Source organism: Crotalus tigris, unplaced genomic scaffold (assembly GCF_016545835.1).
Source record: "Crotalus tigris isolate CLP2741 ecotype Arizona unplaced genomic scaffold, ASM1654583v1 scf7180000018686.200002167:472752, whole genome shotgun sequence".
NCBI lineage: Eukaryota > Metazoa > Chordata > Lepidosauria > Squamata > Viperidae > Crotalus > Crotalus tigris.
The window spans coordinates 247,971-260,282 of NW_024097146.1; positions in this window are offsets into that span (position 1 = coordinate 247,971).

Consider the following 12,312-nt stretch of genomic DNA (forward strand, 5'->3'; position numbering starts at 1 on the left):
CCTTGGGACCCAGATCTAATGTATCATTACTCATTTGTTTTTCTATTTATTGAAATATAAGAAGTATTTTGGGAATTTTATGCTGTCTAGGCCAAAGAAACCTGACACTGTGTTGATTAGGAAAGGGAGTAATGTACAAGGCTGTATCTGGTCCACGTCAGCTTTCTATGAATTCATTTTAAGCTGCTGCATTAAATATCCATATCATTTTGCAATCAATCACACAGACACACATGCAAATTCAATTTATTTTAACTTGTAAATGTACCTTCGTAAATGTTCATTTTATTACATATGTTTCCAGATGCATAATTTTTTTGTATGTGTTTTGAGCAGAAATATATTTTGATCCAGGATCCTAACATACCCCCTAAATATTATGGGTAATCCTTGACTTATGACCACAACTGAATGACCACAAAATTTCTGTTGCTGAGCAAAACAGTTAAGTGAGTTTTGCTCCATTTTATAGCTTTTCTTGCCACACTTGTTAAGTGAATCACTGCAGTTGTTAAGTTAGTAACATAGTTGTTAAGTGAATCTAGCTTCCTCATTGGCTTTGCTTATCAGAGGGTCGCAAAAAGTGATCACATGACCCTTGGACACTGTAAATGTCATAAATAAATGCCAATTGCCAAACATCAGAATGTTGATCATGTGACTATGGGAATGTTTCAATGGTCATAAGTGTGAAAAATGGTCATTGGTCACTTTTTACAAGTGGTCATATAATTTCAAATAGTCAGTAAATGAATGGTTGAAAGTCAAGGACTACCTGTATGTCCCGAATCAATTATATCATTTGAAAATGAAAATTGTAGCATTGTGCCAGTAAAATTAATTCCATTATGGGATTCTACAGTATTTTAGGGAAAGCATAATTTATAATAGTATTAATAAATAATAATGCAAACATATTTGTAGTAAGACAAAGCTCCAAGATTTATACCATGCTGCTTAATTTGTTATAGGCAGTGAAAAATCAGTTTCATGATTTGAAAAGAGTGTTTTACTGTACTCCTCAGTTGCCTTCCCAGAATAACAGAGTTGGAAGGGACCTTAGAGGTCTTCTAGTACAACCCTCCTGCTCAAGCAGGAAACCTGACACCATTTCAGACAAATGCTTGTTCAATCTCTTCTTAGAAACCTCTGGTATTAGAGCACCCACAACTCCTGGAAACAAGTTGTTCTACTGATTAATTGTTCTAATTGTCAGGAAATTGCTTCTTAGTTCTCCTTAGTCCTTAGTATACTACTTTATAATCATATGAAGCTGCTAGGCCTGGATCTAAATAATAAAATAGAAAGTAGGTTTTTAGATCTTTGATCTTCTACAGTAGAGGCACTATAGTAGACATATAATATATTCTGTTGAAAAATCCCATTCTTCTGAATATTTCCGTTCTAAACTCCCACAAAATTATAACTAGCTATATCTTTGAATATGTAGAAGACACCATTTTATTTTGGGATTTCTAAATTATGCCTATTTTAGGGTTTGGCAAACTCTGCACAATATATGCCAATTTCATGAATAACATTTATCTTAATATTCTAGATCTAATAATGAGCAGTAACTTTCTCCAGCATTCTCTCTATTAAAAGTTGAAAATTTATTTTAGTCAAAGATTAGTATAAAAAAAGTTTAAAAATAAAACTGAAAGACTGGATATATTAAAAAAAAACTAAAAAGCTCTACTATTAGCAGTATATTACATCAGCTTTGATCTTATCCTGCTGGTGGCAAAAAAGAGTTTTGTAACATGCAAGGAAGTAGAATCTCTTTTTCAGTCTATTTTTTGAATTTACAATGGTCAATAATAAATGATTTTAGAGCTGGATGGAAACTGTGTCTTTATGATTTTGTGAAAACACAAGGAAACCTTTTGCATTATAATGGATGATGCTAGCTCAAGTGGACTTTTAGCAATACTGAGAAATAGAAACTGTTACAAATAGTCTTCAACTTCAAATCGCTTATTTAGTGACTGTTCAAAATTACAACAGCATTGAAAAAAGTGATTTGCAACTAGTCCTCTCACTTATGACCATTACAACATCCTCATGGTCATGTTAATGTGGATCAAACTTTGACTACTTGGTAGCATCCTGGGGTCATATGGTGACCATTTGCAATCTTCCCAGCAGGCTTCTAACGGGCAAAGTCAATCACCTAATAACATGTCAAAAAGGTCATAAAAAATCAGGCATGATTCACTTAATAACAAGCTTGCTTAGCAACGCAAATTCTGGTCCCAGCTGTGGTTGCAAGTCAAGGACTATCTGTATTATGCAAATCTGAAGTGACCATTCTTTTCTCACCATCCGGCATGGACTGTAAAAAGTTGAAAATCTATGAAAAATAGTTCCAAATGCATTCCAAGAAATATCCTCTCAGAAACTGAGATTTTATCATATGCCATATGAAAGAGAACCAAAAAAAGGGGAGAGGGAATAGACTTTGTTGCCTTTCAAGGTTCCTGAAGTCAGTATTAATATTTCCAATTTACAACAATTATAATCAGATCTGAAAAGAAGTGAAAACCCAAGGCCAAATGATCCAACATTCATTTTCGTGTGGATGTTCATGTCATATTCTCTTTACATTTTCCTATTTTAACTTCATTTTTCCCTTAAATGTGCTTTAGAATACAAGCTAAATAATGCAGATCTTGAAGAGACTAAATATAAAGAGACAAAAATGTAATTATTTCAGTCATTCTCCTTTGAACATTATAAATGACTAGTCTTATAGCCATCATAATACTGCTTTTTTGTAAGATATTTCAAATGGCTTCCTTTGAGATCCAGCATACTTACAGACAACAAATGCTTTCATTACAAAAACAGTCTATTTACTCTAGCCTCATTAACCTTTAGCCTTCTCTCTCCTATTTCCTGTACATTGGATCCAGACCTGATATGTATGCATGAATGTTCCATAATAATATCTATTAAACTCATGTCTTTATAACTCTTTAAAATACAGAGAAACTATTTTTAATGCAATCACTCAGATGAGGTGTGTGTATGTGTGTGTGCGCGCGCATGCGTATATGTGTGTGTATATGAGTATGTATTTATTCTAAAGAGGTATCTAGATAGAAAAGCAAGATCACCCAAGAGCCTGTGGTCCCTCCAAAAGTTGCCATTAATTTATACTTTTAAATATGAGCAAGGAAAATAAATGTGGAACATGACATTATATAAATTGAATGCAATATATTTCATTTCTATAGAAAGAAAAAATGCTATTGTCAACAATAACTTTACAATTTTTTTCTTTAAATGAAAAAGCAAATTGGTTTCAAATTAGGCAGAAATATGAGAAATTACATTCTAAATATAACTGAAGTATAAAGGAGTGGGATTACAATGGGTCTTTTTCATTTATATATGCTTTTCAGACAGTCAGGTTTTTTGTTCTGGTCTTTAAAAATACGATACGACGTATCGGAACTGTTGTGATCTCCGTTTGCATGCGAATGATGATGACACATGATGGTAATGAACAATGCTTTATTACTCCTACTCCAACTCCAACTCCTAGCAAAAGGCACGCAGGCCTTTGATAGGGCTTGAACCCCGGACAGAGTGAACCAATAAGAGTTCTTCTTTCTTCGCGCCTTGCGCATGCGCACAAGCTGGCGCCGCTCTGTCTGGTCCCGGGCAGCTTTTAGAATGCCCGTGACCATTTGCAACAATTCTGGGCCTGCTGAGTTTCCTCATCAGGCCCAGGACACAACAGGAACTTTTTCCCAATTGCTGGCAATGGGGTGGGCGTGGTTTCATCGTGACACGTCCTGCTCTCGGGCCGGTAGTTTGACACCTCTGCTTTAACACATGTCCACCATACATAATAATAAGTACCTAACTTGTGTTTACATTTCCAACATCTATCTGACATTTTTATACATTTTTGCTAATCTTGCTGGTGGCATTTTATATAGATTTTCTTTGTAAAGTTGACATTGTCAATTTGTAGTTTCTTTCCCACAAGTTTTGCCATTTTTCTAAATCTATATTATATCCAAAATTCTTTGCCTGTGTTATCATTGTTTGTTTAACTTGTTCATTTTCCATTTTCAAGTTCAATAACAAGTTATACATTTTCTTAATTAATTTCTCATCAGAAGTTAATAATATCTGATCAAACAAGGTCTACTCTTTATAAAATCTGTACAATTTAACATCTTTATCATATCTAACTTGCATTTGTAAATATGCTCACCATGATAGATCAATACCCTAATTCTCCATCTCTTGTTTAGATTTTAAATTCCCTTCAGAATTTATAATATCTTTATATGTCCATATTTTCTTGAAATGACTAAATTTGGATGTACAAATGCTTCCATTGTTGAAAGCCATCCTGGAATTTTCAAGCATATTTTACATTTTATTTTTTCCCATGTTAGTAATAATACTATTTCCATTTCTAATATAGTGGTTTTGAAAATACTTATGAATTTTATTTTTCCCATACCATAAGAAAGCGTGCCAACCAAATTGTAAATCATGTCCCTCCAAATACAACAACCTTTATTTCTAAGAGTTATCTATTTTTTTACCCATGGTAGTACAGGTGCTTGGTAATATAAAACCCACTCTGGCAAGCCAAAACCTCAATTTTCCTTAGCTTCTTGTAACATTTTCAATTTGATTCTAGCTTTCTTTCCTTGCCAAATAAATTTCAGAATTAGTGAATTTAAGTCTTCAAAAAAAATTCTCCAGTTTTATAGGTATCGTTTAGAATAAAAACAATATTTTTGGTAATATAAATATGTTGGAAATATTGATGGGCTTTGAACCTGGGAAGAAAATTATGTTTCAGAAAACTACTTTTATTTCCATTCTTTTGTTAAATATTCTAATAGCAGAATTCTTTTTATCTTTCTTTGATTTCTGAGACCTGTTATTCTATGTGTTCACCATTCACACACATACACACATTCTCATTGCATATTATTGTAAATCTATAATTCAGAACAAAACACAGAGTGGAAGATTTGGACAACAGGAACAAGAGATATTAAGAAGTGTGCAATGAATATGGATAATTAAATTCTGTCCTTTTTATGTGGTTTCTCAATGAAGATCAAATAGATGGCAATAAGAATATTATAAGGGCTGCAAAGGACATTTGCAGATCATATTCAGAAGCATAAAACCTGCAATATTAAACAAAATTGTAGCTTTTAATATTTTGGTGGCAAAATCATTTTTGTTTTGATCTCAAGTGATAAAAGTTTTAAGCTAGGATCTTTTTTATCTGACATATTTGAGAGAAATCTGCAAGTTTTTTCAGTGATATACAATAGGAAGCCTGAGCCATCTTTTCTAAAGCTAGGGTTTCAGTCAAGAGCTCAAATTCTACATCTGTTGAGCAGAAAATAAAAATTCATGTTGGAGATGAACTTATCTATTCATTTTATTTCATTCTAGCAAAGTGAAGAAAATCTCCTGATTCTCCTACTGCAAGTGTATATACAAAGCATATTCAGGATATTTTTAAAAAGTGTGTTTCTATTCCTTAGCAAATATAGGTAAACACCTTGGATCAGGGAAGTAACTAGTGTTGAAAGAAAGCATCCAAGTTTCATTTCTGTGTGCTATTGTTACATTAAACTGCTCCTTTCTTAGCTTGGATGTTTATGTGAAGAAAGTTTAATCCTAAATAATGGGGGGTGAGGATGGGATGTGTATAACCATGTTGCTAAGCAACAGCACGTTGTCATGTCCTGCTCTCACTTGATCCTATTGCAAATTGCACAGCTGAAAGCTTTCCATATCAGGGACTATATGACTTAAAATTCATTCCAAGCAGGAGTGGGGGAGGTATCCAAACCATAAAAATTGGTGGTGCTACAAGAGAAACCAAAATGGAAATCAGAACACTCTATAAATAAAGCCATTATGAGGAAAGGAGGCATGAAAAAAGCAGCCATTTCATTTAAAATGTCTAGAGAGGGGCATTAAGCAGAAGCACTGGCTTGATTTATCTGTTTCATTTTTCATTTCATTGAAATGAATGAATCAATTCTTGCTCATACAAATCGCAAGTGTGAGTTTCATTCAGACTTGGACTGAAGTGAGAAGAATTAATACTCTTAAAATGCTGGTTTATATGGAATTTTCTCTGTAGGTTCTTTATATATATGAATTTATCCAGGAATCACGCTTTTATTTTTAATATTATAATTGATACACATATATATTGTTGTTCGTCCATCGATTTCGATGAAAACCTTGACATCTTATGGGTTATGGGCCATCAATGATGTGTCTGTAGGTGGCTAATAAGACCGATGTTAGCACGGAATGTTCTGCCACATACTGAACAAAGAAATGTAGACACTGTTACTTCAGCATTTGCAGCTCTCGCTTTTCTTGTGCCAAGATTGTCCTTCTGTGTTCATATGTCTGGCAACCCTGGTACACCAAGGTACACCATGTCGGTTGACATGCGCCAGAAGTTCCCAAGAGATGGGACTTAAGAGAGGTTTTCAATGTGTCTTTGTATTGCTTCTTTTGTCCCCCGTGCGATCATTTTCCTTGAGACAGCTCACCATAGAAGAGCTGTTTAGGGATGCGATGATGTGGCATCCTTACAACATGGCCTGTCCAGCGCATCTGGGCTTTCATCAACAGAGTGTAAACTGATGATAGACCTGCTCTGGAGAGGACATCTGTGTCTGGTATATTATCCTGCCACTGGATCCTCAGAATTCTACGAAGACAAGTCATGTGGAAGTAGTTCAGTTGCCTAACATGCCTCCTGTACACTGTCCAGGTCTCACTAGCATACAATAGGGTAGTTAGCACTGCTGCCTGGTAAACTTTAAGCTTGGTAGCAAGACTTATTCCACGGTGGTCCCACACGTTAGTCTGCAATCTGCCAAGTGCAGAACTTGCTTTGGCAATTCTACAGTTGACCTCAATGTCAATTGTCACTGCACGGGAAAGGGTACTACCAAGATACATAAATTGGTCCACTGCTTGCAGCTTTTGTCCCTTTACTGTGATGGTAGGCTCTTGATATTGGGCTTTTGGAGCTGGCTGGGACATCACTTCAGTTTTCTTCGTGTTGATGAGGAGGCCAAAGTTGTCACAAGCAGCTGCGAATTTGTCCATGCTGGCTTGCATTTCCTGCTCCGATCCTGCATTAAGGGCACAGTCATCAGCAAAGAGGAGATCTCGTAGCACAATCTCCTTTACCTTGGTGACAGCCTGAAGTCTTCGCAGGTTGAACAGTTTCCCATCAGTTCTGTACCTCAGATTAACTCCCACTGAGCTGTTCTGAAAGGCGTCTGACAGCATGGCTGAGAACATCATGCTGAACAGGGTTGGTGCCAGCACACAGCCTTGCTTAATGCCATTAGTAACAGGGAAGTCCTCTGAGGCTCCACCATTACTCAGAACATGAGCCGCCATGCCATCATGGAACTGTTGAACCATCAGAATAAACCTGTCAGGCACCCAAACTTCAACATAATGCGTCATAGTCCTTCATGACTAACTGTGTCAAAGGCCTTGGTGAGATCCACGAAGGTGGTGTATAGTTCACGATTCTGCTCCTGACATTTCTCCTGGAGCTGTCGAGCTGCAAATATCATGTCCACTGTGCCACACTCTTTGCGGAAACCACATTGTGTCTCAGATAGTATACCCTGTTCCAGATGGTCAATCAGGCGATTTAGCAACACTCGTGCAAAGATCTTGTCTGCAATGGAGAGAAGTGATATTCTTCTATAATTATCGCAGACTTGTCGATTTCCTTTCCTCTTGTAGAGGTGCACGATGGACGCGTCTTTCAGTTCCTGAGGAATGGAACCTTATTTCCAGAAAGATCGAAACAACTGGGTAAGTTTTTCAACAAGCACAGCACCCCAGCCTTATAGACTTTCACTGGGATTGCGTCAGATCCTGGTGCCTTACCACTGGAACATTGACTGATGGCCTGTGAAGTTTCAGCCTCTGATGGTAGGGCATCCAGGCTATAGTTCATATCTACCTGGAATATCCTGTCAATCGCCTCATTATTGATGGTGGATGGGCGGTTCAGCACAGAGTGGAAGTGCTTGGCCCAACGCTGTAAAATCAGGGTCTTCTCAGTGATAAGAGTTGCACCACTCGAATCCAGTAGCGGAGAGCTTCCTAAGGGCTGAGGTCTATACAGGGATTATATATTATATATATAATGTATCAATAATAATATTAAAAATAAAAGCATGATTCCTGGGTAAATTCATCTTCTAAGTAACCAGTAAAAACGTGAACACCAGGAATATTATAAACTAAAAAAGTTCAATACCATCACCAATCACCAAGCTTTCGTCAGAAATTTCTGACACGTCAGGGTTAATGCTGGTCTATGGGAGAGTTCCTTTATAGGTAAACCGCCATTTGCACCTGGCTTCTGGATCTCGTCACAGGTCCTAATTGGTTTGACTGCGTTCTAATTAGGGCTTTCGCATCGATGACTCCTCTTTTCTTGCTTCCCCTGCCTATGTGTATGCTACTGCTTACTTCCGCCTCGCACGATCCTAGGTTGGGGAAGTTCTCTCTCCCCCTTTTTTGGTTGGCCAAGTCCTCCGTATCTCTGAGCTGTTCCCTCCTCTCACACTCCCTCTGCCCTCGCCCCAGCTGTTCTGTTGCGATGCATTCTCTGTCCCCTTTTTCTTTCCCCCTGCTCCTTACTTACTTTCCAGTTGTCATCCCTTGTCCTGTGGAACTGCATATGTATGTATTAAAGTATGAAGTACATATTTGACATACATACACTACATGCACAGGAAAAATAATGTAGACTCAGTCTCAAGGTATTTCTGGGCTTTCTCAGTCTCAAGGTATTTCTGGGCTGTAGCTTGTAGATATTACAAAATTAGACATAATATGTCTGGACATTGTTTTTATCCTGTGAAGTTTAATTTGTCTCCTGGATTTCAATAAGTGTGAAAAAACTAAAATCTAAGTACTGTTTGGTCATAGAGCAATTGTTAAATGCAATTATTTTAAATGCCTGAAAATTATTGGTAAGTCTTTTATGAATTTCAGAAGTATCTTCATTAATAATTCACTGGCTTATTCATATTATTAAATGCTGCTTAGATACACTATTCTTGTTACATTGGAATTCTAAATGAGATTAGAAATACGTATCAAAGAGGGCACTAGTTAAAATAAAATTAAGTCCACAGTGCTTAAAATTACATCAGGCCAGTTACCACAGAGGAAATCTCTGTGGAGCCAATCATAAAGAATTTAGAGGGATGGAGAAAGATGCAATTATCCATTTGAACTGGTTGCCTTTTCTTCATTCTAACAACTGAATTTTCTGATGACATAAAAGAATACCTGTCATATACTTTAATTAGATGTTCATACATGATTCACATGAAAATAAATAATGCATGCTGTTCAACAAAACCATTTCAAGGAATTCAGCAAGGACAATTATCTTCCTTAAGAACATTGACTGAATTATGGAGGAGGAGATAAGCTAACCAGACATGAACATCTGCAGTTCTACAGATTAAAATTTTAAGCCAAAAGCAAATATGATATAATAAGGATTTAAAAAATCATGTGGAATGAATCATGTTGAATCAACCTTGTTTCAAAGATATAGGCAACATAAGAGACAAGACTGTGTGTACCTCTATATTAGACATGAACTTACATATACAGAACTGATGGAAACTTAATTGTTGAAAGCTTTTATGTTAAGATACCAAAGCAAATTTATAGAAGGAATATTTTGCTAGGACTCTGTTATAGACCACCAATCAGTTAGAAGAGAAGAGGTTATAATATCAGTTACCCAAATGTCAGTTTAAAGACTAATTCTGCATAACACAAAATATCAAATGCATTTTTACTTATCGTGGTAATAATTTTCTCTTTCATAAAATTAAAGTGACACTTTGTATTCTGATACTTTTGATTTGGTCTATATTAAAAAGTTGACTAAAGATATTAAAATGGTGGAAATGTTGAGTGTTAGCACTCAAACCTTTTTAGGTTTATTTTCAATAAAATAATTTATGAAAAACTATTAAATACAAACTATCTGTGTTAGAAAGGCTGATCTTATTAACCAAGAGAAAGACTGTGAAAGATGCAAAGGGAAGGCAGAGTTATTGTAGTTGGCTGGAATCTCATAAAAGGAAATAAAGAAGGTTTCCTGTTTGGGATATGAGTGCACATTTCTTGTCTCTCTCCTGATAAAAATGCTTTCAAATTCCTGAATTATCAGGCTATATGGATAAGAATGTTCATCGCTGAATAAATAACACTTTTTATCACATGTTATTTGCTTTTAAGAGCTATTGGAATGGCAACTAAATCTAAGTGCTCAATCTAAGTGACTTAATTTTAACTGCACCACTATTTGCCAAGCCAGGCAAGATGACTGAAGAAGATTCTTCCACTGCTTCATTAAAAGAAATCTTGGCTGAGGTACAAGTGTTCAAACCGATCAAACAAGATGTGGCAGAGCCTAAACATGATTTAAAACAGATGCAAGAAAAAAAAAATAGGATTTATTGGCTGCCCACAAGGCAATTACTCAAGCCAATCATAATATTTTGCATAAATGAATTAGTTATTTAGAGTCACAATTGAGTAGGAAAACTCAACATGTGATTGGCACTGACAGCCCTCCAAAACAATTAAACCTGGCTGAATTTATGGAGGATTTTTTCAGAAAGTTGCTTTGTTTGGAAACTGATTTTCTAGTCAAAATTGATTATGTAATTAACATTCCTTTAATCAGGAAGAAGATTAGAACTAATTCTAATTTTGTGCAATTCCTTCATGTTACCACAAGATATGAGATTTTACAAATATTTAGCCAAGAATCAGTAAAGTCTCCTATGAAGTGTGTTTCTAGTCAAAATAACAATTTTTCCTGATTTTAGTTTCAGAAAAGAGATGTTTAGAAAAGCTTGAATCTTCACCAGTTTAATACAGTTTCAACATTTCATACATTTTCCACCTCATTCTCTATTAATCGAGATCAGATTCACAGGTCTGACAATCCTTTGAATGCAGAGGTCTTTATCCTATCTTTAAAATCACCTGGTGGGTAAGCCTGGCTGTGTTTAATTCTATGAAATCCGCTATGGGAGAAGTCTGAATTTGCTTACAACTGTGTTGTAAAAACCTCAGTTTAAAAGCCTCTGTGCCTGCACTTTCTCCCCCCATACTCCTTTTAGTTTATGTTTTGATTAGTTCCAAGATAGCGAGTATGGTCATATTGCCAATTTTACCACTTGTTTTAACACACACTACAACTTTCTTAACTAATAATGTTTGAAACTGTTATGTAATTGTCTGTGTAAGAAAACAATTAAACAACTTTGACATTAAACAACCATGCCTTTCATTTTGAGAAGTCATCAAGTTCTGCATTTTTTTTATACATATATGTGTGTATGTGTATATAAAATAATATATCTTTTTAATGTGATTTTTTAACCATTTTACTAATGTCATTTTTTTATTTTATGCATATAGTCACCTTTTTCTTCTTCAAGTACAGATTGTATACATACATAATAGAATGGTATTTGAATGTTAAATTGAATCTTAATTGATTTTTGTGAGGAGCACTAGAAAATACATTACATATTTAAGCTTAGAAATGCTAATTATTAAATATTCATTTAATAGTACAGGTCATAAAATGAATTGGTATTGGGAGAATATTGATAAGTGGGCCAAGATAAAATTTACAGATGAAATTAGCTAGCCTTAATGTAAATGGGTTGCAAGAATGTAAGAAATAAAATGTAATCTTAGCATATTTAAAGGCAGTTATTGCTTAGCTTCAGGATACTCTTTTAATGGAACAAAAGAAATCTCTGTTAATGAAGAATTCAGTGTGACAGATTTATCCAGTGGTGGGATTCAGCCGGTTCATACCACTTCGGCAAAACCAGTAGCTAATTTTTTGTTGCCCAGGCCCAGAATGGACTTCTGGAAGCGGTATCCACACAGAGAATTGGCATTCACATATTTGAATCCCACCACTGGATTTATCTCACAGATACTTCAACAAAAGCTAGAGGTGTAGCTATTTTGGTTCGAAAAGGATTCCCAATTTATGTACAAGGTTATTACTGATGCAAATAGGCATTATTTAATTCTATGTGCTACATAATACACTGCAGTAGCTACTGTTAATGTTTATAAACTTAATTTAAATTCTCCTATTACATAGCATGAATGCTTCCAACATAATTTATGAATGACTGTATTTATGATAAAGAGGAGATTTCAATGAAACATTGGATCTTCCACTTGATA